Source organism: Meriones unguiculatus, chromosome 3 (genome assembly GCF_030254825.1).
Source record: "Meriones unguiculatus strain TT.TT164.6M chromosome 3, Bangor_MerUng_6.1, whole genome shotgun sequence".
Taxonomy (NCBI): domain Eukaryota; kingdom Metazoa; phylum Chordata; class Mammalia; order Rodentia; family Muridae; genus Meriones; species Meriones unguiculatus.
Window position 1 is genome coordinate 158,207,759 of NC_083351.1, and position 27,893 is coordinate 158,235,651.

General features: G+C 36.2%; 1 long non-coding RNA gene across 2 annotated transcripts; it reads left to right on the plus strand.

The window, feature by feature from the left end:
* Positions 1-1,848: 1,848 nt before the first annotated feature.
* Positions 1,849-27,055, plus strand: LOC132652815 (uncharacterized). 2 transcript variants are annotated; one of them, XR_009590372.1, is made up of 3 exons: positions 1,849-1,930; positions 21,727-21,833; positions 23,685-27,055. It is a non-coding gene; the product is annotated as an uncharacterized LOC132652815 (long non-coding RNA). The 2 variants fall into 2 exon arrangements; XR_009590371.1 differs by lacking the exon at positions 1,849-1,930 and adding an exon at positions 20,692-20,722.
* Positions 27,056-27,893: the final 838 nt, after the last annotated feature.

Consider the following 27,893-nt stretch of genomic DNA (forward strand, 5'->3'; position numbering starts at 1 on the left):
AATAGAATGAAGAAGGTTTATATATGTAAAGAATTACATTTAAGAAGGTTTTCTTTGAATATAAGCAAATACGATGCAGACAGATTTAGCAAACTCACAATTAGTTGTTTAATTAGACAGGAATTTTTATTATAGCCTTTCAGAAAGGAGAAATCTCTACCTGCAAATAAAACACTGGCTCATTTGTTTTCCTTGATCTTGTCTTGGATATTTTGTCTCTTAAACCTCCTTCATAGGAACTTAGAAGGGTTAGGTCACTCCAGAAGAAATTTAATCGAGGTAATTAAATATGTCACAAAATGTAACAAACTGCGAGAAAAATATTTCGGAGATAATGAAATTTACCAAATTATTTACTTTTAAAATATTTTTCATACAATGTCTGATCATATTCTTCTCTTCTACCAACTTTTCCCAAATAATCTTGAGCTCCCTATTCACTGTATTTCACATTTTCTCTTTCCATCTCCTTCAACTTCTTCTTTGTTTCAGTGTCTCTAAAAAGAGAAACAAAAACCAAACAAACTAATATTAAAAATAAAATAATAAAAATTTGCCTAACGAAAAGCTCACACACAACAAAGTAAAACATAGGACCAATTTTGTGTTGGCCAAATCCATACATCTTGGACTCCGGTTGTCCTGGAGTGTGGTTAGTAAGTCCAGTGAAATTACATCTGAGAAAACTGATTTTTGTCCTGTGCTCTGTTTTCTCCCTCTTCCAATGTCCATCCCTTTTGCCTTTCTGAATCACAATTGATCATCTTACCCAGGCTTAGCTTGCTTAGTTTCTTTAGGGGTACAGATTTTAGTATGTTTATCCTATATTGTATGTCTAATATCCACTTATAAGTGAGTATATGCCATGTGTGTCTTTCTGAGGTATCTTCTGGGATACCTCACTCAAGATGATCTTTTCTAGTTCCCATCATTTGCCTGCAAATTTCATGATCTCCTCATTTTTGATTGCTGAGTAGTATTCCATTGTATAAATGTACCACAATTTCTGTATCCATTCCTCCTTAGAGGGACATCTGGGTTGTTTCCAGATTCTGGCTATTATGAATAAAGCTGATATGAACATGGATGAGCAAATGTCCAAGTTGTATACTTGAGCAAATTTTGGATATATGCCTAGGAGTGGTATAGCTGGATCTTGAAGTAGCACTGTTTCTAACTGTCGGAGAAAGTGCTAGATTTATTTCCAAAGTGGTTGTACAAGTTTAAAGTCCCACCAGCAATGGAGGAGGGTTCCCCTTTCTCCACATTCTCTCCAACATGTCTTGTTACTTGAGTTTTTGATCTTAGCCATTCAAATGGGTGTAATCACGGTTGTTTTTATTTGCATTTCCCTGATGACTAAGTACATTGAACATTTCTTTAAGTGTTTCTCTGTCATTTGATATTCCTCTACAGAAAATTCTGTTTAGCTCCGTACTCCATTTTTTTTTTAAATTGGGTTACTTGATTTATTGCCTTTTAACTTCTTGAATTCTTTATATATTTTGGATATTAGCCCTCTGTCAAATATTGAGTTGATGAAGATCCTTTCTCAGTCTGTAGAGTTTGTTTGTTTGTTTGTTTGTTTTTTCTGAAGATAATGTTCTTTGCTTTACAGAAGCTTTTCAGTTTCATGAGGTCCCATTTACTGATCTTAGAGCCTGTGCTGTTGGTGTTCTGTTCAGGAAGTTGTCTCCTGTGCCAATGAGTTCAAGGCTCTTCCCTACTTTTTCTTCTAACCGATTTAGTGTGTCTGTTTTTGTGTTGAGGTCTTTTATCTACTTGGACTTTAGTTTTCTGCAGGGTGAAAAATTGGATCTATTTTCATTTTTCTGCAGGTAGGCATCCAGTTAGACCAGCACCATTTGTTGAAGATGCTGTCTTTTTTCCATTGAATGATTTTGGCTTCTTTGTCAAAAATCAAGTATCCGTAAGTGTATGACTTTATTTCTGGGTCTTCTATTCAGTTCCATTGATCCAACATTCTGTTTCTATGCAAGTACTATGCAGCCTACCACAAAAGGCTTCTGAAAGACTCTACCCAGCAGGGCATTAATGCAGATGCTGAGACTCATAACCAATCTTTGGGCAGAGTACAGGGAATCTTATGAAAGAAGGGGTAGATAAAAGACCTGGAAGGGAAGGGAGCTTCACAAGGAAAGCAACAGAATTAAAAAATCTGGGCTCAGGACTCTTTTCTGAGACTTATACTCCAACCAAGGACCATTCATGGAGATAACCTAGAACCCCTGTACACATGTAGCCCATGGCAGTTCAGTGTCCAAATGGATAGCCTAGTAAGGGGAACAGGGGCTGTTTCTGACATGAACTCAGTGGCTGGCTCTTTGTTCACCTCTCCCTGAGGGGGGAGCAGCCTTACCAGGCCACAGAAGAAAACAATGCAACCAGTCCTATGGTTAGATGGAAGGGGAGGAGGACCTCCCCTATCAGTGGACTGGGGGAGGGTCATGGCAGGAGAAGAGGGAGGAAGGGTTGGAATTGGAAGGTTCGAGGGAGGGAGCTACAGCTGGGATGTAAAGTGAATACATTGTAATTAATAAAGAATATATTAATTAAAATAAAAAACCCTGATTTTGTCCTTCCAAGCAAGTTTCCAACCAGCTTCTTGCTTAGGGGATGGACTTTGTTTCTAAGTTTCTTTACTCCCTGCAGGGATTTTGTGATGTCAGTTGAGAAAACAGTGCCATCCAGACACAACAGGACTGATACAAATATGACCTCAAGTTATTTCCTTTTGTTTATGAAGGTTTTTTTTCTTTTTGTCTTCTATCTAATGTGTTTACAGTGCGTATAGATCTTTCCTAAACATTTGCTAATGTTTGACAAACTGCGAAAGGAACTAGGCAATATTACTGTAATGTAGTTGAAGACTTCTCTTATCATTGAGGACAGACAATACTTCTTAAGTCTTTGTCCAGACAATCTCTGCTTTACCTGGAACAGTGACCTTACTATATCCCTGCAGATACAACCATGCTTTTCATTTACTCCCTGCCAGTATTTAATCACTTAGAGGTATTAGTGGATGGCAATCTCATATTTTTCACTTATTTCTATTTTCTTAATTAGAAAATGACTATAGAAAACTTCTTTAATACAAAGGAGCAGCTAGAATTTTTTAAAATGGATTATAGCCTCCAAGACACCTCTGTCCAGTCATGCTATTCAAAATGATGAATTATGGGTTTAGTGAAAAGTCCTATCTCAATAAAGGAGGGTCCTTGATGTCTACCTCTGATCTCCTCTTAAAGGCACACACATGCACAGGAACTTTACCCTCACACAACCACACACACAGAAACACAAACACAATAAGTAAGTTAATAAATAAATAAAATTTCACGAATAAATACCAGTTGTACAGAATGCAATATACCATGATACTCTATAGGTCATTGCACAGTTATGTGCACTCTAGCAACTGGTACAAAGACCCCAGTGAAGCAGGTACAGTAAGCTTACCTAATATCATTTTATGAGGCAGATAATAAATTTACTTCTTAAGTGAGCATGCCATATGTGCTTACCAACTGTTATTTTTCATTTATTTGTAAGTGGAGACCATGAATGCAGCTCTCCAATACCACACATCATGTAGTTTAGTTTCCTGCAACTGGGGGAATTGCAGGGGTTAGTATATCCTGAGTGCAATGAAGAAGTTTACCCTAGGAAAATCACCTTGATAATATTTGAAATCTTTCTGTCAGGTAAGTATGTCCTCACTGATATTAATTTTGATGTAGTTGTAGAATTTTGAATTCTTCCAATAAAACATGACATATATGTGCACATGCTCCAAATAATAAGCTTTTATTTCTTACTTGTGAGTATTTTGTACATTTTACCTGGGTGGTTTCTTTTGTTCTTTAATCTGTCGTTTGGGTTGAAATTAGATACTGGAAAGCAGGGAGGTTTCAAGCTTTGACCTTGGTCTACATGTTGCTGTTTTTGGTCATTGACATATATATATATACTTTGAAGCTTTAAAAGATAATGGAGGTCTAGAAGTTCAAGTTATGACATGACTAATTTTTCAACATCTGAAGAACAAATTACACTTGAGAGATGACAGCACTGTGATAATGGGTGTGAGAAAATGAGTTCTATGTTCTGTCATTGGTTGTATAATTTACAAATAATGTAGACTAAGTTCTACTCACCTGTATGTGAGTGAGGAGAAGTATGGGTGTTGACTGAGACAGCTACAATATGGCTTTGGCAACTTTTCAGAAGACTGATGGTTTATGTAAAAAATCTAAATCATAAAAAAAAAATTCCACAAGACCATTTTGTCACATTTTACAGGTTATTGGAAATTTCTTGACAGCTCTATGCATCAAAAGTGACAACTAACAATTAATAACATTTCCCCTCACTACAGATTCAGAGAAAAAATCATGACTACAACTAGCATTTAAGACCCCACTCAGTGCCAATGTTTTTCTTAATAAGGTATCAATTAAGAGTAACAAAGCTACCACAGGCTACATCTGAGTGGAGGTTCTAGGTTATATCCATACATGGTCCTTGGTTGAATGTCAGTCTCAGAAAAGACCCTGTGCCCAGATATATTTGGTCCTTGTGGAGCTCCTATCCTTTCCCCATCAGACTAACTCCCCTTCTTTCTTATGATTCCCTGTACTCTGCCAAAGGTTTGGTCATGAGTCTTTGCTTTGAAAACACTGCTAGTTAGAGTCTTTCAGATGCGCTCAGTAGGCTCCTGTCATACGTTCAATGCACATCCCATCTGTCTTTCTAAACGAGGGGAACAGGGACTATTTCTAACAGGAACTCGATGACTGGCTCTTTGGTCTCCCCACCCCCGAAGGGAGGAGCAGTCCTGTTAGGTCACAGAGGAGGGCTTTGCAGCCAGTCCTGAAGATACCTGATAAAACAGGATCAGATGAATGGGGAGGAGGTCCCCCCCATCAGTGGACTTGGAAAGGGGCACGGTGGAGATGAGGGAGGGAGGGAGGGAGGGACTGGGAGGGAATGAGGGATCGGGACACGGCTGGGATACAGAGTTAATAAAATGTAACTGATAAAAAAAAAATAAAATAAAATAAAAAAAAAAGAATAACAAAGCAACATGGGTTAATATTTTGGTCATTGAAGAAATACATGAAAGACTCAGAGTAAGCTCCTATAACAATGAAGAGTTAAGTAGAAGCTATAAATCCAGTATCTTCAACAATGTTGTGCATTCCTATTCACGGAACACAACTTTTGGCTATTTGGTGTTATAGCATTAAAATTTACTAATTCCTTCAGTAGAAATGTTTTTGTAATTTTTAAAAATAATGAGTATATATTAATTATTTTAGCATATAAAGTAATAGCAAAAATCCACAATTTTGAATGTTGGTTTATAATGTGCTGCTTTGGCTTTGCAATTATAGATTCATCTAACACTCTCAAGTGAGAACCCTCCATGAAATGATGAATGCTGAAGAAACTATGATGATGAATGTGGTTTGGGAATAGGGCACAGACAATTTAGAGAGTGTAAGCATTAAAACTGAAATTTCTGTTGATGTGGCATGTAAACAATGACCAATATTATTTTGGATTAGATAGTAGTTGTAAGACAGAATTTCAGAAGAATGCTACAGATTCTCTCTATGTAGGTATTCACGACAATATATGAAAACAATATGAACATATTATTAGATCAAATTAATCTTTATCAGCTGTTAGGATTTAAAGGTAAGAGAAATGACAGATATGTTTTACATTTAAGACGTGTTGATTTAGTTATCCTCTATTTCTTCCTTCTGATGAACTATAATTTCTTTGGCACATAGTGATTTGCAAACTTAAATCAATTATTCCTAAACACCCTGAAACAAAATATTGATTTGTTTTATTTTTCTATCCTCTCCTTTACACACGTATATGCGTGCACATGTCCACACACAGAAGACACACACACACACACACACACACACACACACACTCATGTATATGCACATGCTTGCAAACACACACAGTTTGGTACCCTGATGGCAAGACCCCATAAGACCAACAGAAATCAAGTCCCTTGCCAAACAGATGGGGATCTTTTTATTACAAGCTCGAGCCTGGGTAGGAGCAAGCTCCCTGGTGAGGAGGATGAATGCAGCCCCACAGTCTAGCAGAACAAGTTTTTTTTTTATATATAATTATGTTTTATTTTTTATATTAATTACAGTTTATTTTTCTTGTTTCCCAGCAGTAGTCCTTTCCTCATTCCTTCCCAATCTCACTCTCCCTCCCTCATATCCTCCCTGCCCCTCTTTAAGTCCACTGATAAGGGAGGTCCTCCTCCTCTTCCATCTGACCCTAGCTTATCAGATCTCACCAGGACTGGCTGCAATGTCTTCCTCTGTGGCCTAGCAAGGTTGTTCCTCCCACAGGGGGTGGAGAGGTCAAAGAGCTAGCCACTGAGTTCATGTCAGAGATAGTCCCTGTTTCCCTTACTAGGGAACCCACTTGGATACTGAGCTGCCATGGGCTACGTCCAAGCAGGGGTTCTAGGTTATATCCATGCATGGTCCTTGTTTGGAGAATCAGTCTCATAAAAGACCGCTGTGCCCAGATATATTTGGTCCTTGTGAAGCTCCTGTCCTCTACAGGTCTTACTAACTCCCCCTTCTTTTGTATGATTCCCTGCACTCTGCCCAAAGTTTGGCCAAAGTCACAGCATCTGCTTTGATACACTGCTAGGTAGAGTCTTTCAGAAACCTTCAGTGGTTTTTAAAGGGCAAAACCATAAGCAGAGGCTCCAAGTCTTGGCATCACATGATTGGGTGAGGGAAATTGACTTTTGAAATGATTGGTTTACTTTAGGTGCCAAGACCATAAAAGGTTCTGGCCTGGATATTTGGGCAGTTTTCCTAGGAACTGTATCTCTAGTGGGCAGGAAAAGAATATGATAAGGCTAGTTCCTCCCGTGAAGTGAAAGACATGTATGATAAATACTTTAAGGCATTGATGAATGTATAAAAATATGGAAAGATCTCCCATGCACTTGAATAAGTAATTTAATATAGTAAAATTTCTATCCTGCCAAAAGCAATATGCAGAAGCAATGTAAACCAGTGCAATTTTTCTCAGATCTTAAAAGTTTTTCAGCTTCATACATTCATGCATGCACACACACACACAATCACATGAGCTAATACACAAAATAAAGCAAACAGGGAAGATAATGAATCCTGAATAATAAAAGAAATGCTTGAGGTATCACCATTACTAAACACACATCATTTTACAGAGCTATTGTAATAAAAAAAGAATGGTATTGGCATGAAAACAGACAGGTTAATCAATAGATTTGAATTGAAGACCCCAACAGACATAGATCCATAAGTCTATGAACACAGGGGTTTTCATAAAAAATTCAGAAACATACACTGTAAGAATAACAGCATATTCAACAAATGGTATTGGTCAAACAGAAAGGTTGCATGTAGATGCAAATAGATCCACATTTATCATATGGAATAAAACTCAACTTTAAAAGAATCGAAGACCTAAACATAAAAACAGAAAACTGAAGTTGACAGACGTGAGAGGAGGATTAGCCCCGAAGTCATTGAAACAAAAAGAAAAAAAAAGATTCTTAACAGAACACCATTACCACAGGATGTAAGAACAACAATTAATAAATGGTACCACTGGGCTGCAGGGATGGCTCAGCGGTTAAGAGCACTGTATGCTCTTCCAGAGGTCATGAGCTCAATTCCCAGCATCCACATGATGGCTCAAAACCATCTATATTCGGTTCTAATTCCCTCTTTTGCATAGAAGTATGTATGCAGATAGAGCACTCATCTATAAAATAAATAAATAAATCTTAAAAAAATGGGACCAAATGAAACTAAAAAGTATAGCAAAGGACAGCATAATTTGAATAAAACAGAATGCTACAAAATGAATAGAGATTGTTACCAACTACCTCACAACTTCTTACTCTGCAGTCAAGGGAGCCATCACTTGTTTTATTGCTCTTGGCCATTCTGACCGGTGTATGATAAAATTGCAAAGTAGGTTTGATTTGTATTTTCCTGATGACTAAGACTATTAAACATTTCTTTATGTATTTCCCAGAAATTTGGGTTTCCTCTTTTGAGAATTCTGTTTATATATTTTAATTGACTTATTTGTTTTTCCAGTGTCCAGATTTTTTAGTTTTTTAGCCAGGAATTGATCGACATCAAGATCCAACTATACCACTCATGGATATATACCCATGGACTCTACATCCTACACAGAGACACTTATTCAAACCAGTTCATTGCTGCTCTATTCATAATACCCAGAAACTGGAACTAGGCTAGATGCCCGCCACTGGATGAATGGATAAAGAAAATGTGGTACATTTACACAATGGAATATTAATCAGTTCTTAAAAAATGAAATTCTCAGATAAATGGATGGAGAGACATAAGAGAAAAACAAATACTACTGTTCTGCTAAAGAAATGCAGCAATTAACTGACTCCTGATGACATTGTATTATACTCATAAATCAATGTTTTGCTCACCCATCACTAGAGGAACTTCCTCCTGCAGTTGAGGGGAGCAAATACAGAGACTCACAGTAGGACAGTGTGCAAAGAGTGAGAGAACTTGGGATAATCATTCCTTAATGTGATATCTTTATCAAATTCCTCCTGTCAGAGGGTTTAGGGAACCCTATGGAAAAGGAGGAGGTGAGATTGTAATAGCCAGAATGAATGCAGGACACCAAGAAAACAAAGCCTTCTGAACACAGAAGGACCAACGCACATATGAACTCACAGAGACCGTGGCTCCATGCACAGGGCCTACACAGGTGTAGCCCAGGAATGGTCCTAGTACTGAGTGAGAAAGAAGAGATAAACCCCCATTTCTGACCCAAAACTGTTCTCTAATTGATACATTAATTTTACATTAATAAAAAATATTTTCTACAACTAGTACTCACTGAGGAAAGCAACCACTCTTATCACCAGGTCTCAATTTGTTATATTTTTATATTAAAGGGTGAATCCTAAAATGGTAAAACATTCACAGAATAAATTAGTAGATAGTTTAATATTCTTCTTTAGTGCATCTCCATAATTTCCATTTGGTGACTCTCTTTATTAAAGGTATCCTTTTATGCCTGCAAACAGACAAGCATATTTTTGTTGGTGCATTCATACTTTGATGAATAGATAGATTAATGCTAAGAGAATGGTAGGTTATAAAATAAAGTGATACTTCATGTATAACTTTGAACATCATTACATGAAATTCATCTTTCTTAACAGCCAGTCTTGAGACTGAGTATTGTTGTCTAATCAATTGTCTTTAATTTAAGCCAGATATCCTTAATGCTTATGTTTTTCAGAAAGGAAAATATACGGTCGATTTGGGATTAACAGAGTCTCTGAAAATTTTAGGTTCATGTGCATAGTTTATTCTGTAGTATTTCAGGATAGCAGAAGTTAGAAATGTGATAGCCCTGCCAGTTTTCCTGAAGTTCCTTTATTAAATGTCACTGCTTCTTACATCCAAGGTTTATTTCAGTTCTTTGAGTTTCCATTCCCTGTTCTAGGTTCCAAATGTTCTGATCTGATATGATCAGAAGACATTAATACAATCTCTTCCTCAGTTTGTGTGTTCACCTACAATGCTAGCCGTGTTTCATACAAGAACTTATAATAGCAGAACTACCTCTGTATCAATCTAATGTAAGGTAGATGCCTTATAGGAATTCTCAGGCTTAATTTCCCCTATTCTTCTTTCTTAATGCTCTTTGGCTTCTGGAATACTCATGGTTCATAATTTTGTTTTATTTGTTGACCAGTGTATTCTTTGCCTTGATGAGTTTTCATCTTCCATATTTGACGTTGGTAAACGTAGAGGATTTTTAATTATAGTCTAATTTCATTGTCTACTAGGAAAAGAAGTGTCTATGGATTTATTTTATTCTCTCTTGCTCATTCAGAGTTCAGATTTCAGAGCTAAATTTGCTCATGTATGCATGTAGAAACATATGCAAACAAATGTATGTAGGAGAGGTGGAAATTTTTGTTACATTAGATTTGTTATTATCAAAGGTAAAATATAATTTATGTTTTCTTATTGTTTGTAAACTTATGTTTCACGTTCTTTTAGCCAGGTGTTGGCACATTCATCATAATCTCAGCATGCATTACTAAATTTACCATTGTTTCTGATGTACTAAAAAAAAAAATAAATGTTCTTTTGATCCAGATCCTCCATCCTGGTTGTAAGAATAACACATAAAAAACACTTCAGCCTTCATCAAGTAAATTTAATTTGGTACTTATTTTGAAAAACTACAAAACTACTATAGGTGCTAGATACACTAAGTAAGGAAAAGCAAAAAAATAAAAAATAAAAAAACAAAAATAAGAGAGTTAAAGTATAGAAATAGAAACAGATACTAAATGTGTTAAATACTTCTTTGCTGTAAAAATAATGCACTATATGTGTATATCAGATATACATTATGTAAAAGTAATATAAAAACAAATAATTTCTACTATAACATAAATAGTTCATCTATTAAATACTGAAAACAAACAAAAAATAAACAAATTCCAAAGAGTGGCTACCTGCTGTATAATAGTGCAGTGCTCAGGATGAAAGACCAAAGTAAGTTCTTGTAGTTCTGGCCTGAATTTTAATGTGGAAGTACAGTGAATAAATTTTTGTACAGTGAAAGATCATTGAGCAGTAATATTTTGTTAGGTGTATTTTTAATAGATATTACAATAAAATAATGGAATTAACATAAAATGAGCTTTTTAGCTTAATGTCCAGAAATCATGTTTACCAAAGTTCATATAGTTCTCATAGATTTTAACTTACTCATATCAAAGTCTATTTTCCACTCAAATTAAATGTTACTTTTGCAGTGAGTGCATGATGAAGAAGAAGGGAGGAATTTGTCTGTGACTTACCAGTCAAGAAAAATTACAGGTGGTTATCAAATTTACCCTAAACATCCTAGTTCAAATTTTTTATGATGTTCCTAGGGCAACAGCTAGTATCTAGCCAGTTTCAGTTGGACACGGCAGAAGACATCCTAGAGGCTTCCAATTGCCAGCAAGGATGGGATGGAGAGGTAGGAAAGAAAGAGAAGCAGACGAGTTTGTGTACTACGGAGAGGTGTAACTGGAGATGCCAAGGTGACGAGGAACATCCTGATGTGTATAGCCTGCACTCCCACCTGAGGCCACGGTACTGTCCTGTCCCACGCTGCTGCCAATGCGCAAGTCTGAGTCCAGGGCCCTGCAGGAGCAGGGGTCAGTGTCAATGTCTGTGACCATGTTACCAACAAAGGCTGTGAAGATATTCTTGGTTTATGTTGCCATCTGGGGTCACGTAGATGACTCAGGTCTGCTTAGAGATGGCCCGCCCCTCACATGCCGTAGCACTAAGAAGAGCTGCTCCTGCCACTCATCTGGGTAGCATGACAGAGGTAGCCCCAGGCTTGTGAAAGAGAGTGAGCTGTCCCTGCCTCTCGCTGGATGCAGCACTCAGGAGAGTGGGCCCTGCAATTCCGCTGTAGAGCATGGTAGAGCTGGCCCTGGTGACATGGGTGAGGGAGCGCCTGCCCAGAGGGTGAGAGCAGGAAAGCAGGCCCCACCCCTTCCCCCCTGGAGCACTGGGTGAGCTTGCCTTACCCTTCACCAGGGCAGTGCTGGAGACTTGACCCTGGGGCACGGGAATGGGGGAGCTGGCCCTGAAGGCTATAGCATGAGTGCAGTAGAGCCATCCCACTCCTTGCCTGGGCAAAGCAGGAGCTCTGGCCCCTGGGGGTGTGAGCACAGGAATGCTCACAGGCTGACCAATTCGTCTAACACCCTGGCTGAGATTCCCAACATCTACATCATCTGTGACCTGCTGGAGCTCAAGAAGGGGTCCTGCAGAACCAAAGCTTCAGAATCTTCATAACACAGGGCCCCAACAAGATATCCATAAGAAGTCTTAGTGAGGATTCAGTGCTGACAGTGTAGCAGAAGCCAGAGGCTTTGAACCAGGTCAGTGACTCATTGCAATGAACATTTCCAAGTAAAGCTGTTCGGGCAAAAGGGTACACTGTGTGACACAGCATGACACACCACAGCTTCCAAAGCAAGATGTTTTATTATTATTATTATTATTATTATTATTATTATTATTATTATTATTATTATTGTGGTTTTGGTTTTTTTTTGTAATTTAATTTTAAGCTTACAAGGGCAGAGGGCAGATATGGAGGGTCAGAAGATGAGTGGGACTGGGGTGTATGAATTTCACAAAGAATCAATAAAAAGATTTAAAAAAAATGTGAAGTTAAAACACCCTATCTCTTGATGGGTTTCTTTGTTTACTCATGGAATTTGTAACTAAAGCACTCTTACTAATCAGTTGATTCTCTATTAACTTTTGTGAGCAAGAGTAGCATTTTTATTTATCATATCATTATTATATAACATCTATGGCATAAAAGAGAGCATCCTGTATGAATTCTTTCAAGCAGTGAGTAATCCAGTTGGCAAAAGAATGGCAATGTGCATGGTGAAATATAAGAAGAGATAATTTTTATAGCTTTATTCTAGGTGTTTAAGCATCTGGGCACTATAAAATGTATTTTATTCTTCATAAAAGTCCTTCTCAAGCCATTCCATTTTCAAGGTTTGTCCTAGAGAATTAAGGTTTATGCATTATATATATAGAAAATTATATTATGCTATATATGTGTCAATAAATCTTCATCTAGCATTTTGAATTCCAGAGTGGTTGTGTTTTCTACATTTTATAATTAAAAGTATATTTATACAATGTCAGAAAGGAATGAAAGTGAAATAGAATTTTTACTAGCGTCCTGACTTTTAGCTTAGTATTAAGATCGAACAATTACACACACGTCAGTATAAGCAATATTTTTAACATTAAATATGTTTTTCTAGACTATTTTACTTTAAATTTTTTTAACTTCATGTAGATTCTTTTTGAAATGGATATGAAGGAGGGGAAAAAATCAAAGCAAATTGCTTTGCTCTACAAAATTTAGGTCAATATTATTTAACCACACAAAAATAAATCTAGATTGTGTCAAAATAATAAGACACAATATAATTGACTTAAATTCTTCCTGTAGCTCACAAAGAATCAATAGTAATCATAATTTTCACTTGCCAGGACAAGTGACAGTATTGATCAATATGATATTAACATATATTTCCTATTAAATTTATTATAAGATAATTTTTCAAAAATATTAGCAAAAAATCGAGAACCTCGCTTACACTGGAATATACATTGAAAATTTCGACTTCTTCACAGTACAATAAACAAACAGGATTGGATGCATTGTTCTCCTCTGTGGCCTCGCAAAGCTGCTCCCCCCTCAGGGGGAAGGGATCAAAGAGCCAGCCATTGAGTTCATGTCAGAAACAGTCCCTGTTCCCATTACTAGGAAACCCACTTGGAGATTGAGCTGCCATGGGCTACATCTGTGTAGGGGTTTTAGTTAATCTCCATGCATGGTCCTTGTTTGTTGTATCAGTCACAGAAAAGATGCCTGTGTCTAGATATTTTGGTTCTGTTGCTCTCCTTGTGGAGCACCTGTCCCCTCAAGGTCTTAACTGTCTTCCGGTGCTTTCATAAGATTCCCTATACCCTGCCCAAAGTTTGGTTATGAGTCTCCTCATCTGCTTTGATACAGTGCTGCATAGAATCTTTTCAGAGGCCCTCTGTGGTAGGCTCCTGTCCTGTTTCTTGTTTTCTCCTTCTTCCAATGTGCATTCCACTTGTCTTTCTGAGTGAAGATTGATCATATTACTCAGGGTCCTCCTTCTTGTTTATCTTCTTGTCATGTACAGATTTTAGTGTGTTTATCCTATATTATATGTCTAATATCTACTCATAAGTGAGTATGTGCAATGTGTGTACTTCTGCTTCTGCGATATCTCACTCAGGATCATCTTTTCTAGATCCCACCATTTGCCTGCCAATTTCATGTTTTCTTTATTTTTAATTGCTGAGTAGTATTCCATTGTGTAAATGTAGCACAATTTCTGTATCCATTCCTCAGTTGAGGGACATCTGCATTGTTTGCAGGTTCTGGTAACATTTAAGGACATTCATTGTAACTCTTTAAAAATGAAATTTGGGACTGGAGATATGGCTCAGTGGTTAAGGGCACTGACTGCTCTTTCAGAGGACCTGGGTTTAATTTCCAGCACCCAGACAGTGGCTCACATTCACCTGTAAATTCTGTTCCAGGGGATTTCATGCCCTCTTCTTTCTTCCACAGGAACAAGGCACACACGTGGCAAACAGACTACATGCAAGGCAAAGCATTCATATAATACAATAAAGATATAAAAGATATAAAAATTAATAAAAAAGATATAAAAAGATATAAAAGATACAAAATTATATAAAAGATATAAAAATTATATAAAATATATAAAAGATATAAAATATATAAAAAAGATATAAAAGATATAAAATTTAAAAATAGAATTTACGCACATCCTACATCCTATTTTATTGATCTTCTCTTTATAGGTTTTGTATTTACTTCATTGAAGGTCTGTGTTAACCATGTTACAAGTGTAATTATAACATTTCCTGTGAGGACATACACACTTTATGTCTCTGCTTCTCAAGTCAGTAATTCTCATCGAATTTCAAAATTGTTCACTGTTATTATATTTGTTAAAATGATCTATGATTAATTTTATTTAATATATTATTAAATAATTTATATAATATTCATATAATAATATAATAAATTTATAGAAATATTACATTATTTTCATTATATATTTATTATATGTATATAGAGAGCATATAATATATTTATTATATTTATATTATATATTAATATTTATATTATATAGAAGTATATATAATATTTAATATTATAGTACACTTGGCTGTTATTTACAAGCTATGTCCATATAAGAAAGCACACTTAGTTGATAAACATTTGTGTTTCAGACTCTCTACTAACATAATATCTCTCCCAGTCCTTGGGTCTTACTTTAGATAGACTAATCCTCATATTGGTCTAGTAAGTAGCCCTGGTGGATTTTAAATCATTCAGATGTTTGAAAATTTAAGTGTATCTCATTTTAATTCAATAACTTCCAGTGATTTTGCTTTGTGAAGATGGTATATCAAACTATAGGAGAGTATGACAACCAAGCCTACTACTAGACCATCATATTGTAATTAAGAAGAAGAATGTCTTGAGGGAAATTGAAAGTGGCACTCCAGCTGGCACACTGAAAATGGAAGAGTGAAACACATTTAGGCTTCATTTGTTGAACATTTCTAGAAGTCTAGACAGAAGAATCAAATAAACTACAAATGTCTCTTAAGCTTAAGGCTAATGCTAAATAAACCAGAGGAAGACTGTAACTCCTTAATACTGTGAAGGCTGATACAGGTGACAAAATGTTTGAATCTAGAAATGTTGGTTTGTGAAACTTATAGTAGGAAGCTGTCTCCATAATATTAAAAATACCCAAGATAATTGATGAAACCAACTTTGTAAAGACAAGTTTTCAATGTAGGCAAAAGTCCTTTATTGCCACCTAAAACCCACAAGCATTCAAAACTTCATAAGCACGATCTTTCTCTCTCTCTAATTTTTTATTCATTTTAAATCTTTATTGTAGCCCCATCCCTCCTCCTCTCCCAATTCTTTTCTCTCTCTCCTTCTCCCTTTCTCCTTCTGTTTTCTCAAGGGCTAATGGGGCTAACAACTTTAAGTTACTCCAATGCTGGTTTACCAGTCTCAAAAATCCTAGGACCCTTAAAAATTATATTAAAACTACTCTACTGTGCACTATCAATGAAGTAACAAAACCCGGATGACAGCATATCTGTTTATGGCATTGTTTCCTGTTGAGACTTACAGCTCAGAAAAAAAAAGAAAACATATTCCTTTCAAAAATATTACTGCTCATAGACAATGTACCCTGTCCCCTAAGAGCAGATGGAGATATATGGAGTTAATGTTGTTGTCATGCTTGCAAACATAACATCTATACTGCGGCCCATGGATCAAGAAATGATGTTGGCTTTCAAGTCTTATTATTTAAGAAATATGTTTTATTCAGCTTTACCTGTTGTAACTAGTGATTCCTTTGATAGATCTTGGTATAATACTACGAAAGCCTTAATAAAAGGATTCACCATTCTAGATGTCATTATAAGTGCTTGTTATTCTTGAGAGAAGCTGAAGATACTGACATTAAAATCACCTCCCCTTGAGGGGTTAGGAGCCTTGCTAGTCCACAGAGGAAGACAATACAGCCAGTTCTGATGAGACCTGATAGACTAGGGTCAGATGGAAGGGAGGAGGTCCTCCCCTATCAGTGGACCTGAAGAGGGCCATGGGAGGAGATGAGGGAGGGAGAGTGGGATTGGGAAAGAATGAGGGAGAAGGCTACAGCTGAGATACAAAATGAATGAACTGTAATTAATATAAATTAAAAAAAAAACATGAAAAGGAAAAAAAGGTTTTTGAAATAAGTTGTTTAATCTATTGCTCACAGATGAGGCCGAGTAACTTATGACTAAAGGAGAGGCAGTCACTGCAGAGATCGTGCATAAAGCAAGAGAACAAAAATGAAACATGGAACATGGAGCTGTGAGAGTTTAATTGCTTCAATCTTGTAATAGAACATTAACAGGTGAAAAAATTATTAATAAGCAAAATTAAGTGTCTTCTTCAAATGGATTCTACTCTTAAGAAAATTCTGTGAGCTCCATTGACTGACAAAAAATAATTTAGAATAGCACCCAAGCTTAGTTATAAATCTATCATAGGATTTGAAAAGATTTATTCAAATTTTGCAACACCTTCTGGCCTATCAATGAGTGTTTCATGCTTCTGATAAATTTTCATGAAAGGCTATCGAATGATACAAACCTTATTTTTTCATATATTAATTTATTCCAAAGAAAATATCATTAGTTATATTTCCACAGTTGAGCTATGCTGTACTGGCAATGAAAACTATAATATAACCCCGCCTTGAAATTGGGATTTATGAGTAAAGGTTCAAACACTATTTTTTTATTGTTATTTTTTCATCAACTTCCTTGTAGTTCTGGCTATCCTAGAGTTTACTTTATAGAACAGGTTAGCCTCAAACTTAGAGAGCTTCCTGCTTTTGCCTCCAGAGGTCTGGGATTGAAGGAATGCACTGGAACAGCTCCCTCTTGTCTTGTAATTTTTTTAAACACCTGCAGCCACCTTAAATTTAAGCACACAATAGTCTGCTAAATTAACCGCCATTGATACAAGGAATTTGAAACAAGGAATTTCCTGAATAAATACTTGCTGAAAGATGACTTGAATAACAGCTCTTAGCAATAAAGACTCTTTAACTGAGGTATATACATTCTTGGACAAAATAATATTGCATAATACATAGATCAAGCTTTTACTTTTTTCAATTAATTTATTTGTATTAACTACAATTTATTCATTTTATATATAAGCTGTAGCCCCTTCCCTTGTCCCATGCCAACCCCTCTCTTTCTCCCTCTTCTCTATGGCCCTCTCCCAGTACACTGATAAGGGCTGTCCTCCCTTTCCCTCTGATCCTAGTCTATCAAGTCTCATCAGGACTGGCTGGATTGTCTTCCTCTGTGGCCTAGCAAGGCTGCTCCTCCCTCAGGGGGAGCTGTAGATCAAAGTTTTTTACGTACTAGAAAATCACCAACTTCATTCAAAAGCTTGCTGGGAGCTGGAAAATGTTTTATACTAGATCAAGAGACCAGTACATACTTTCCTATTGGCAATGTTCAGTTTCATGCTTTAGAGAAATTGGGAAAATAGCTCAGTTGATAAAGTAAAAAGAAAAAGAAATGGTGGACAATTCCTAAGCAATGATACACAAGGTTACCTTCTTACTTCTATATCCCCCTACAGTATGTACATACTTAAACACACACAGATAAACACACACACACACACACACACACACACACACACACAGATGAGAAAAAAAGAGCTGTTTTGGCTGGAGCAAGGGTTCAGAACGTATTTGTATTAACCAGTCGTATTTTTAATCTACTAGAAATATTGTCCTTCCCATAGACAGTGGCTGATGAAGAAACTGAGGATGGCAGGGGTGACTCCATTTTGTTTCTCAGACTCTATCTTAAGTTGACTGACCTTGGAGTGACTTGACCCACACCTTTGGGTTCTGAGAAGGGCACATAGCCCTCCACCCTGCAGGTTGTCACAAATGCTACAGAATGTGTTAATGATGGGTCCTCCATGTCAGGTGTCATAAATGCCACAGAATGTGTTAATGGGTCCTCCACTACACCAAGCAGGCTATCGTTCGGCCAGGTGGCTTGCAACAATTTGCCTAAAGGACATCTCAATTGCTGAACCCCCTCACCCAAAACTTTCCCTTCGCTATAACTGCAAGTCTTGGAATTCCCTGCTCACTGTTCTTCCCTTTAAAAACTTTGCCTCCCTGAGACTCGGGGCCTCACATTCTAACCTGCTGTATCAGGGAAGATTGGAGGCCCTAGCTTAAGCTTGAATAAAGATCCTTGTGTGATTTGCAATGGACTTGACTCCGACTCCTAGTGGTCTTTTGGGGTCTCTCGAATCAGGTACAACACTATAGAGAAACATTCAGTTTTCTTTAAATTTCAAAGGCTTGGTGATTTGGGCTTATTACTAGGCTACACTTCATTCACTGATTCAGTGCATATCATAATTTATATAAATATATATGCATACATACACTTACACACATATATGTCTCTATATAAAATCTTTGGCTTAGACTAAGAAAGACCATTTTTTTATTTCTTTGAATATTTGTATAAACATAAATCATATGTTGATGTTATTTTTCTAAAATACCTATGATCCTTACTCTTGCCAGTTCTTTCATCTCCTAGATACTTGAACTTTTACTTTCATCTCATGCATACATACATCATTTTATGCATTATATAAAATACAGTATAAACAAGTGAGAGAAAACATGATATATCTATTCCCTATTTTGCTTTCTTTTTTTTTTACTATATGTTTATCTTTCCTCCATTTTCATCTCTTCCCCATCTTCCCTTGCCAATCTCTGTATAACCCTTTCCTTCTCACAGTACTCCTTTTTCACTTTTCATATTGCATGCATATTTTTTAGCCTTTCTGTTAAAGCCTCTTTTCCGATTCTGTCAGGCACCTTTTGAGTTACCTTTTGTCTGTATATACACACTCCCACATTCATATGCATGTATAAATCTGATTTCTGTACATGAGAGCATGGAGCATTTGTCATTCTTGTTCATTTGTGCACAGATATAATGAGACAGAAATTCACCTTTCTTCCTATTTTTTATATGAGAATTTACCCAGTCCTTCTAGATTTATTTAACTGTAACCAACTCTTAAAAATCTCACCTCCTAGTTACATCATATCAAGGATTAACTTCAATATATAAATTCTGGGTTTAACTTTAGGTCCATGATGCCATTTTGCTTCAAAATTTTTATTCTCTGTCATATCAAGTATTATGATACTTTCCATTGCTTTTTTTTTTTATATAGCAATAGGGTAATCTGAACAATGTGTGTCCATGTGCTAATAAGTTACCTACCTTTCTAAAGGGACCTAGCTCCCATGTTTTGTCATTATTTGTGTTCATGTATCTAGTAAATGACCTCACACACATGAATTGTGCATAAATAATTTTTAGAATGCACAAGTCAAAACAAAAAGTTGCATAAAGCTTCTGTACCATATCCTTTTAGAATCACAGAAATAAGACTCTTAGTGGAACTGAAGATATAATGGCAAAACATGTAACATGTTATTAACAAGGGAGAGTAGAATTCTGTGTGGAAACCATCTGGCCCTGGGCAGTTTTTGGATGGGAGACTTTTGATGACACCTTCTACTACCTTAGGAGATACAGGACAATTAAATTTATTTACTTGATCTTGATTCAGTTTTGATAAGTGTAATCTATGAAGAAGATTGTCCATTTCATTTAGATTTTCAGATTTTGTTGTGTATAGGATTTTGAAGTAGGACCTAATGACTCTTTGGATTTCATCAGTGTCTCTCATTGCATCCCCCTTTTCATTTCTTATTTTATTGATTTGGATAGTGTCTCTCTTGCCTTTTAGTTTGGCTAAGGGTTTGTCTTTCTTGTTGATTTTCTCAAAGAACCAGCTCTTGGTTTTGTTGATTATTTGTTTCTAATTTATTGATATTAGCCCTTAGTTTGATTATTTCCAGCCATCTAGTCCTCTTGGGTGTGTCTGCTTCATTTTATTTCTAGTGCTTTAAGGTGTGCAGTTAAGTTGCTTATATGTGAAGTCTTAAATTTCTTTATGAAGGCACTTAGTACTATGAACTTTCCTTTTAATGCTGCTTTCATTGTGTCCCATAAGTTTGGTAAGTAGTGCCTTCATTTTCACCGGATTCCCTGAAGTCTTTAATTTCTTTGTTTATTTTTTCCCTTAACCAGCTGTTGTTGAGCTCAGATTTGTTCAGTTTCCATGCATGTGTAGTCTTCTTTGCTCTTTCTGTTATTGTTGAGGTCTAGTTTTAGACCATGGTCATCTGATATGATACAATGGATTATTTCAATCTTCTTTTTATCTTTTAAGGCTCACTTTGTACCTGACAACATGGTCAATTTTGGAGAAGGTTCTGTGAGATGCTGAGAAATAGGTATATTCTTTTGTGTTTGGGTGAAAAGTTCTATAGACATCTATTAGGTCCATTTGATTTAAGACCACTGTAAGTGTTATTTCTTTGTTTAGCTTCTGTCTCAGTGATCTGTCCATTGGTGAGAGTTGGATGTTGAAATATCACACAATTAAAGTACTGGGATTGATGTGTGATTTAAGCTTTTTTTTAATTAAATTTTTATTTTTTTAATATTAGTTACAGTTTATTAACTTTGTATCCCAGCTGTAACCTGCTCCCTCATTCCCTCCCAATGCCTCTCCTCCCTGCCCCTTTCCAAGTCCACTGATAGGAGAGGTCCTCCTTCCTTTCCATCTGACCCTAGCTTATCAGGTATTTTAGGACTGGCTACAATGTCTTCCTCTATAGCCTAGCAAAGCTTCTCCTCCCTTGGGGGTTGGGGATGGGAGGAGGTCAAAGAGCCAGCCATTGAGTTCATGTCAGAGCTCAGTATCCAAGTGATTTAAGCTTTAATAATGTTTATTTGACAAATGTATGAGCCCTTGTGTTTGGTGTATAGATGTTCAGGATTGTGATGTCCTATTGGTGGATTTTTCCTTTAAGGAGAATGTAGTGTCCCTCCCCATCTCTTTTGATTAATTTTGGTTTAAAGTCTATTTTATTAGATATTAGGATGGCTACTCCAGCTTGCTAATTCTGTCCATTTGTTTGGAAAACCTTTTGTTTAGGCCTTTACTCTGAGGTGGTGTATATCATAGTTGCAGAGGTGCTTTTCTTGAAGGAAGCAGAATATTGGATACTGTTTCCACATCCATTGTCTTAGTCTGTGTCTTTTTTATTGGAGAGTTGAGACCACTGATGTTGATAGATATTAGTGAGCAATGACTGTAAATTCCTGTTATTGTGGTGTTGGCGGTGATTGTGTGTTTATATGCTTTTTTATTTTATTTATTGTTGGGAAAGTATGGTTATCCTGTGTTTTCTTGGATGTACTTGATTTTGTTGAGTTGGACATTTCTTTCTAGTATCTTCTGTAGCAAGAGAGAGTAACAACCTGTGAGGTGCACAGCTTAACACAATTGACTTTGGGACCTACGTCCGGAAAATACAAAGAAGTTAAAGAGATATCAAGGTAACCATAAAACATTTTCTTAATCATTATCTTTCCTATTGAGTTCTTTAAAGTGCTGTGTATATAGGCAATGGTGAAGAAACAATAAAATTAATATTATCACTTTTAATTTATAATTTATGGTTCCTTGACACCTTGACCAAAGTGGTCTCATAGTCTAACAACTTACTTTGCAAATCTGAAGTATGAACATTGGACTTTGCTCCACTGAAATAGAGTTTGTAAGGCATGCTTGATATAAAAATGCAAGCATGCTTGATGAAAATCAGTATGCACTGTACAGCACAGTAAGTGCAGTTAATCCATTGACGCCAGTGGGGATAACTGCTGTAAGCAGCCTCCTGTGCAAGATATAAGATGCTCAGTAGAGAAGAAAGAAGAAAAATAAAAACTCCTCTTTAAAAATCTATTATTGTAGATAAACTGTTGACCCTGCTCTTTCATCAATCCATCCAGAAATGAAAAGGCAATAGAAATTATTGCTTTAATCCTAGAAAAAATTTACTTATATAGAGATAGAGAAATATTAAGTAAAATGAAATTACAATGCTTGACATCATTATATAATTTAGAAAATATCTAGCGTAGAGGGATATATCTCTGCTTTAAAATTTAATTTGTGAACGAATGAATTGTGCAGAGCTGCTTGTTTATCAAGCTGCTGTGTTATTGAGTATTCAGCAGAAAACAGGTTTTCACCCTGGCCTTTACCTTGAGACAGAGATAAGCAGGATATTTTGCCTAGTTCTTTTAACTTGCTTGTGTGACCTTGGACCACATCTGCCACAGGAAAGTGGTTTAAGAAACAAGTTTGTCGGTTCCACGGAATCCTTCCTTGTATTGATGTTACTTGTTTTGGTTTGCCTATAAAAAGGAATTGTGGAATAAACTTGGGGCTGCAGCTTTTTCTGACAGTCTTTTCAAGCTGATACCTTGTGTCTTGCTTTATTTCTTTTAGTCTTCACTCCCCACTCAGGTACTGTTTGACTTTGCAAATCGGCTTCTGCAATGTTTGCAAGCTATAATTTAACAAAAGAAAATCATGCAAAGCCATTAAAGCATATCCTTCCAGAGTGTTCAAGAGAATAGTCACGAGTAGCTTACTACAGGTAGCAGCTATGCAATGCTTGCAATGTGTAAGTCATTATCATAAACACCTTAGTACCCAGTAAGACAGAAATCTGAAGAAAGAAAGGGTCAACTATTTAATATTACACAAAATAAAGTGTTGACTTCAGACCAGATTTCATATTTCTAGTTCCAAAGTCAGTGCTCTAGGCTAAAGAATAATGATTTCCCAAATTGTATATATCTCTCTTGTTTTCTTCTTACACTTTTTCAAATTACTTTATTACTCCCCCTTTTCATTACTTCTCTTAGATGAATGATTTATATGAGACATTTTCTACATTCCATGTAATCTTGATGTTAAGTTAATATGATCATTTTCTCTGATATTACAGTAATAACAAATGACTAAAGACTAGAAGACCAAATACATAATGCTGAGGAAGCACAACAACAACAATAATAATGCATCCATATAACCTTCACTTCTGAAGTAAAATATCAGAGAGAAAACTCCAAGGTTAAGTCAGTAACTTCTTTTATATAGAAACTCTTATATTACAGAAGAAGTAATTTGCTTTTTATGAGTATAAGCTGCTTTTATAGCAGATTAATTAACACATATAAAATGACACTACTTAGTTAATAACCCCTGAATGTGCCTGGTATTACCAAGTTTAATCTCACAGAAACCTGTCCTTTACTTTTATTGTTTCATGTGATTTTAGAAAAAAAAAAGTTGATGAATCAGTGTTTGCTATTTTTTAACTCTTGTTTACTTAGGTTGTGCGTGTCTGAAGATAAGGAGAAACATGTTGAGAACAGTAAACAATCTGAAGTCAATTATCACCTTTCATCATGGAGGCTCCAGTGATGAGAAGCAATCTATCAAGCTGATGATCGGGAGCCTTCATCTGTTAAGCTATCTCACTTGTCTCTGCTTGACCATTCTTAGTGTTAGGTATGCTTAGTATGTTTGCATTAATAGAAGTTAAAAAGAAATGCACATTTTAAAAATTTTAATTCTCACCAGCTTATTAACTTTTTATAACAAATGTATGTCGTCTTCCTAATAGTAACTAATTCTCTAACTCATTGAATCAACTGTACAAGGAAGCTATGATAGTACAGAGTTAGTTTACATCTCACATGTAGGATTTGGTCCTACATGACTGCAGTCCATTGAGATGTCACTAGCAAGTACTGATTCTTGGGTTATCTGTTTATACTTTGTCTTATTTGGCTACAGATTAAAAGTTAGTGTCTTAGTTTGGGTTATATTGCTGTGAAGAGACATTATGTCCATGGCAACCCTTATAAAGGGAAACATTTAACTGAGTCTGGCTTAAAGTTTCAGAGGATTAGTCATGGTAGGACTCAGGACAGCATACAGGCTGACATGGTGCTGGAGGAGATGAGAATTATACATCTTATTCGGCAGGCAGCAAGAGACTGTGTGCCACATGGGGCATAGCTTGAACATAGGAGACCTTAACGCCCACCCTCAAGGTGACACACTTCCTCCAAAAAGAGCACATCTAATCCAGTAAGGCTACACCCCCCAATAGTGCCACTCCTTATAGGGCCAAGTATTCAAAAACATGACTTTATGGGGGCCATACCCCTTCATACCGCTAAAGTGCATATCATTCATTACCTTCTAAAGTCCAATTGTTTGAGAGCAATGATGGATCATGGAACTTTAAAAAAAAGTAATTAGTATATTGTACAGGATACAATAATGAATATAAGTAAGTATATAGGAACAGGTAAACATATGTCAAGTTCAAAAAATAAAAACTCTATCCTGATCAGCTAGGACATATTTTCTGTTTGTAATGTGAATATGCTCACCATCTCAGAGACGAATATTGATAATGCACTAAATACTTAATAGATTACATATTAAGCTGTTATGAAAAATTATGTAGCCTATGTAAATGATTACTATAGTTCATTTGGCATAATGAGAAATTAGGTTGTGATACTGTGAACACTTCTTTTTGCATTGGGTTTTAATTTTTATTTGTTTTGTTTTGTTTTGTTTTGCTGTTGGGTGTCCATCTGCCCAAAGTTGGAGAACCATGGCTGGCAGCAATTAGGTAACAAGGATCTCAGACCCACAGCTTAAAGCAACTGTGTTCTGTCAACAAACACAAACTTGGAAGAAGCACCTAAAATTCAGGAAGGAGTAGAGAGTGTTGCCAATAGCTTGATTGATTTCATCCCTCTGAGGTCCCAAGAAAAGGATTTGGCTAAGCAGTATTTGGAATAAAGCCTAAGAAAGCTCAAAAGTAGTAAATACATTATTTTTAAGCTGCTGTGGTGTGAGTTTCACTGATGGCCTCTTTAAACTCTAGAGCAAAGGTCCTCTGATGAACAGACACACCTGACCTTGATGATTTGCTCAGGTATGTAGGCTCCACATCACAAAGGTACTTCTTCTACACACACACACATACACACACACACACACACACACACACACACACAAAAGCTCAAATGCAATGTAAAAGTGGTAGGAGTAAGTGGAAAACCAGCTTGGCTAAATATTTTAACTAGAGTACATTTGGTGCTCATGGTTAGCATAATGCTCAAAACTTCTTTAACAAGAGTTGAGCATGTGCCTCAGCAGCAGAATTCTTGCCTATGTGTGAAAGGCTTTCAGTTTGATTCCCATCATTATAAAAATATAACAAAATTAAAGAAAAAAAAAAACAACAAACAAACAAACAGGGCCCGCCCTGGAATGGGCGGGCATGGGAGTGTTAGCAGGCCTTCTGCTGTTGGTCTCCTTGGTTTGCCTGTGGTATATATGCAAGATTAGAGTCTCACAACAGTGTGATGCAGTCATGATCATTCAGGCCTTTACAGCCATTGAAGCAGGACATTCTCCCCAAGCATGGTTGGATACCATAAAAAGCTAAAATGATACGCTCAGGATGCGAGGCTAAGCACTGCACTCAGGGTCAGCCGCTTTGGACCCAGAGAAGAGCATGTCTGATTGCATGTGGGTTGATGCCCCAGGTCCCGCCTCTGAGAAAAAGGTATCAGACGGGTCTGATGCTCTTTGGGTGGATGACACCTAAATGAACATTGGTACAAAGTCCCAATTTATTTCTAATATCAGAGATCAGACCTCTACTCTTGCCTGATGCATCTAAAACAAAAAGGGGGAACTGTAGAGAGCTGCGTAATGCCGCGCCTGAAAGATGGAGCTGGTTTCTGCCTTCCACCTTCCTGATGGTGAGTGCTCTCTGTCACGAACAATTCCACATTTGGCTAAGGCCGAGGATCTGGCTTGCTTCCATGTATGTGGACCTATCTGCATTGCCCCCGTGGCACGCCTGGGTTGGCTACCCAGAGGCTATTTAAGCTGTGGGCTGGCTTTTCCCGGGGTCCGAGGATTGTTCAAGGTTCCTGAATAAACTGAATTGAAAAAAACAAACAAACAAACAAAAAAAAAAAAAAAAAAACCAAACAGGGCATGGCTCCAGAGGCCTGTAATTCCTACTACTCAGGGATCTAATACAGAAGAAACACAAATGCAAAGATTTAGTGTATTGTGAGTTCAAGGTCAGCCATAGGGACAATGTTTAATATTGTCCCTGAAAACAAACAGAAAACAAACAAACAAACAAACAAAACCCAATCAAACTATAACATTTTCTTTAAATAGGCTGATTTTAGGTAAGAACTGATGCAATCAATTAATCCATATCCTGGTTTCTTCAGAGTCTCAAAAGACACATCTTTTGGATTTTAGAATCTTACTTGTATTATATGGCTACTTTAGAGACATTTTAAAGAACATGATGAAAGTCTGACTTAAATAAAAGAGGCAAACTATAAACTTTGTCAAAATACTATTGAAATACTATGAGAATTTGTTTTGTTTTGTTTTGTTTTGTTTTGTTTTGTTTTGAGACAGGATTTGTCTGTGTAGCTTGGCTGTCCTGGACTCACTTTGTAGACCAGGCTCATTTGAACTCACAGAGATCTGCCTGCCTTTGCTTCCCTGCATGCTGAGATTACAGGTGTATATGACCTTATTGCTATTAATACTGTCGCTAAAGTTGCACATATATATACATATATATACAAAAATATTATATGCACATATATGATATGAAAATAAGCAAACACTTATTAATGCTACAAACATTTGTATAAAATATATTGTAATGTATTTCCAGGTAAGTATAAATAATATTAATAAAATACTTACTATTATAACAAACAGTATTGTGTTTTATTTCTTTATTGTAAAACATGAGTCAGCTTTCTATTGTGGCTCTTACATGAGACAAATGAACTTAGAGAAAGGACACATCATTTGTCTCATGATTCTGAGGTTTCAATACACACTAGCTTGAACCCATTTTTGAATGTCATGATGAGAACAGTTGGTAAAATTAATCTGATCCACTTATGGGTGTTGGAAAGCCAAAGCAAAAGACACAGGAAAAGGCCCAAATTCTAAGATTACTTTCACAGACTTACATGTAACATCATCATTCCTTTCAACTTGGTCCTACTTCTTAAAATTTCCATAATGTCCTATGAGTTTTCCAGAATGACAACCAAGCTTTAACATAGGGGTCTTTGTAAGAGACCCAATTCCCAAATTATAATCCTAATTATAAGTATGCATATATAATTTATTTTTCTATATATTCCTGTGAAATGGAAATCATAAGAATTGAGTCAATGTACTAAACACAAAAATAATTTAAACTTTCAAATTTACAATGACCTGAGATTTTGGAGTGAAGGAGGCAAATCCTTTAAAGAAAACATACGTAAGTCATAGTGCTAAGTACTATTTGTTCTTTTAAATGATAATTTCTATTGCATTCATTTAAAATATGATCCTTTTCAATGATAGCTTGTCACATAGGATTTCTTGGGAAATTCTACTTATTTTTTTCCTCTATTATTATTTAAGAAATACTTGATCAATATTTTTTTGTCCTAAAAATATTTCTACTT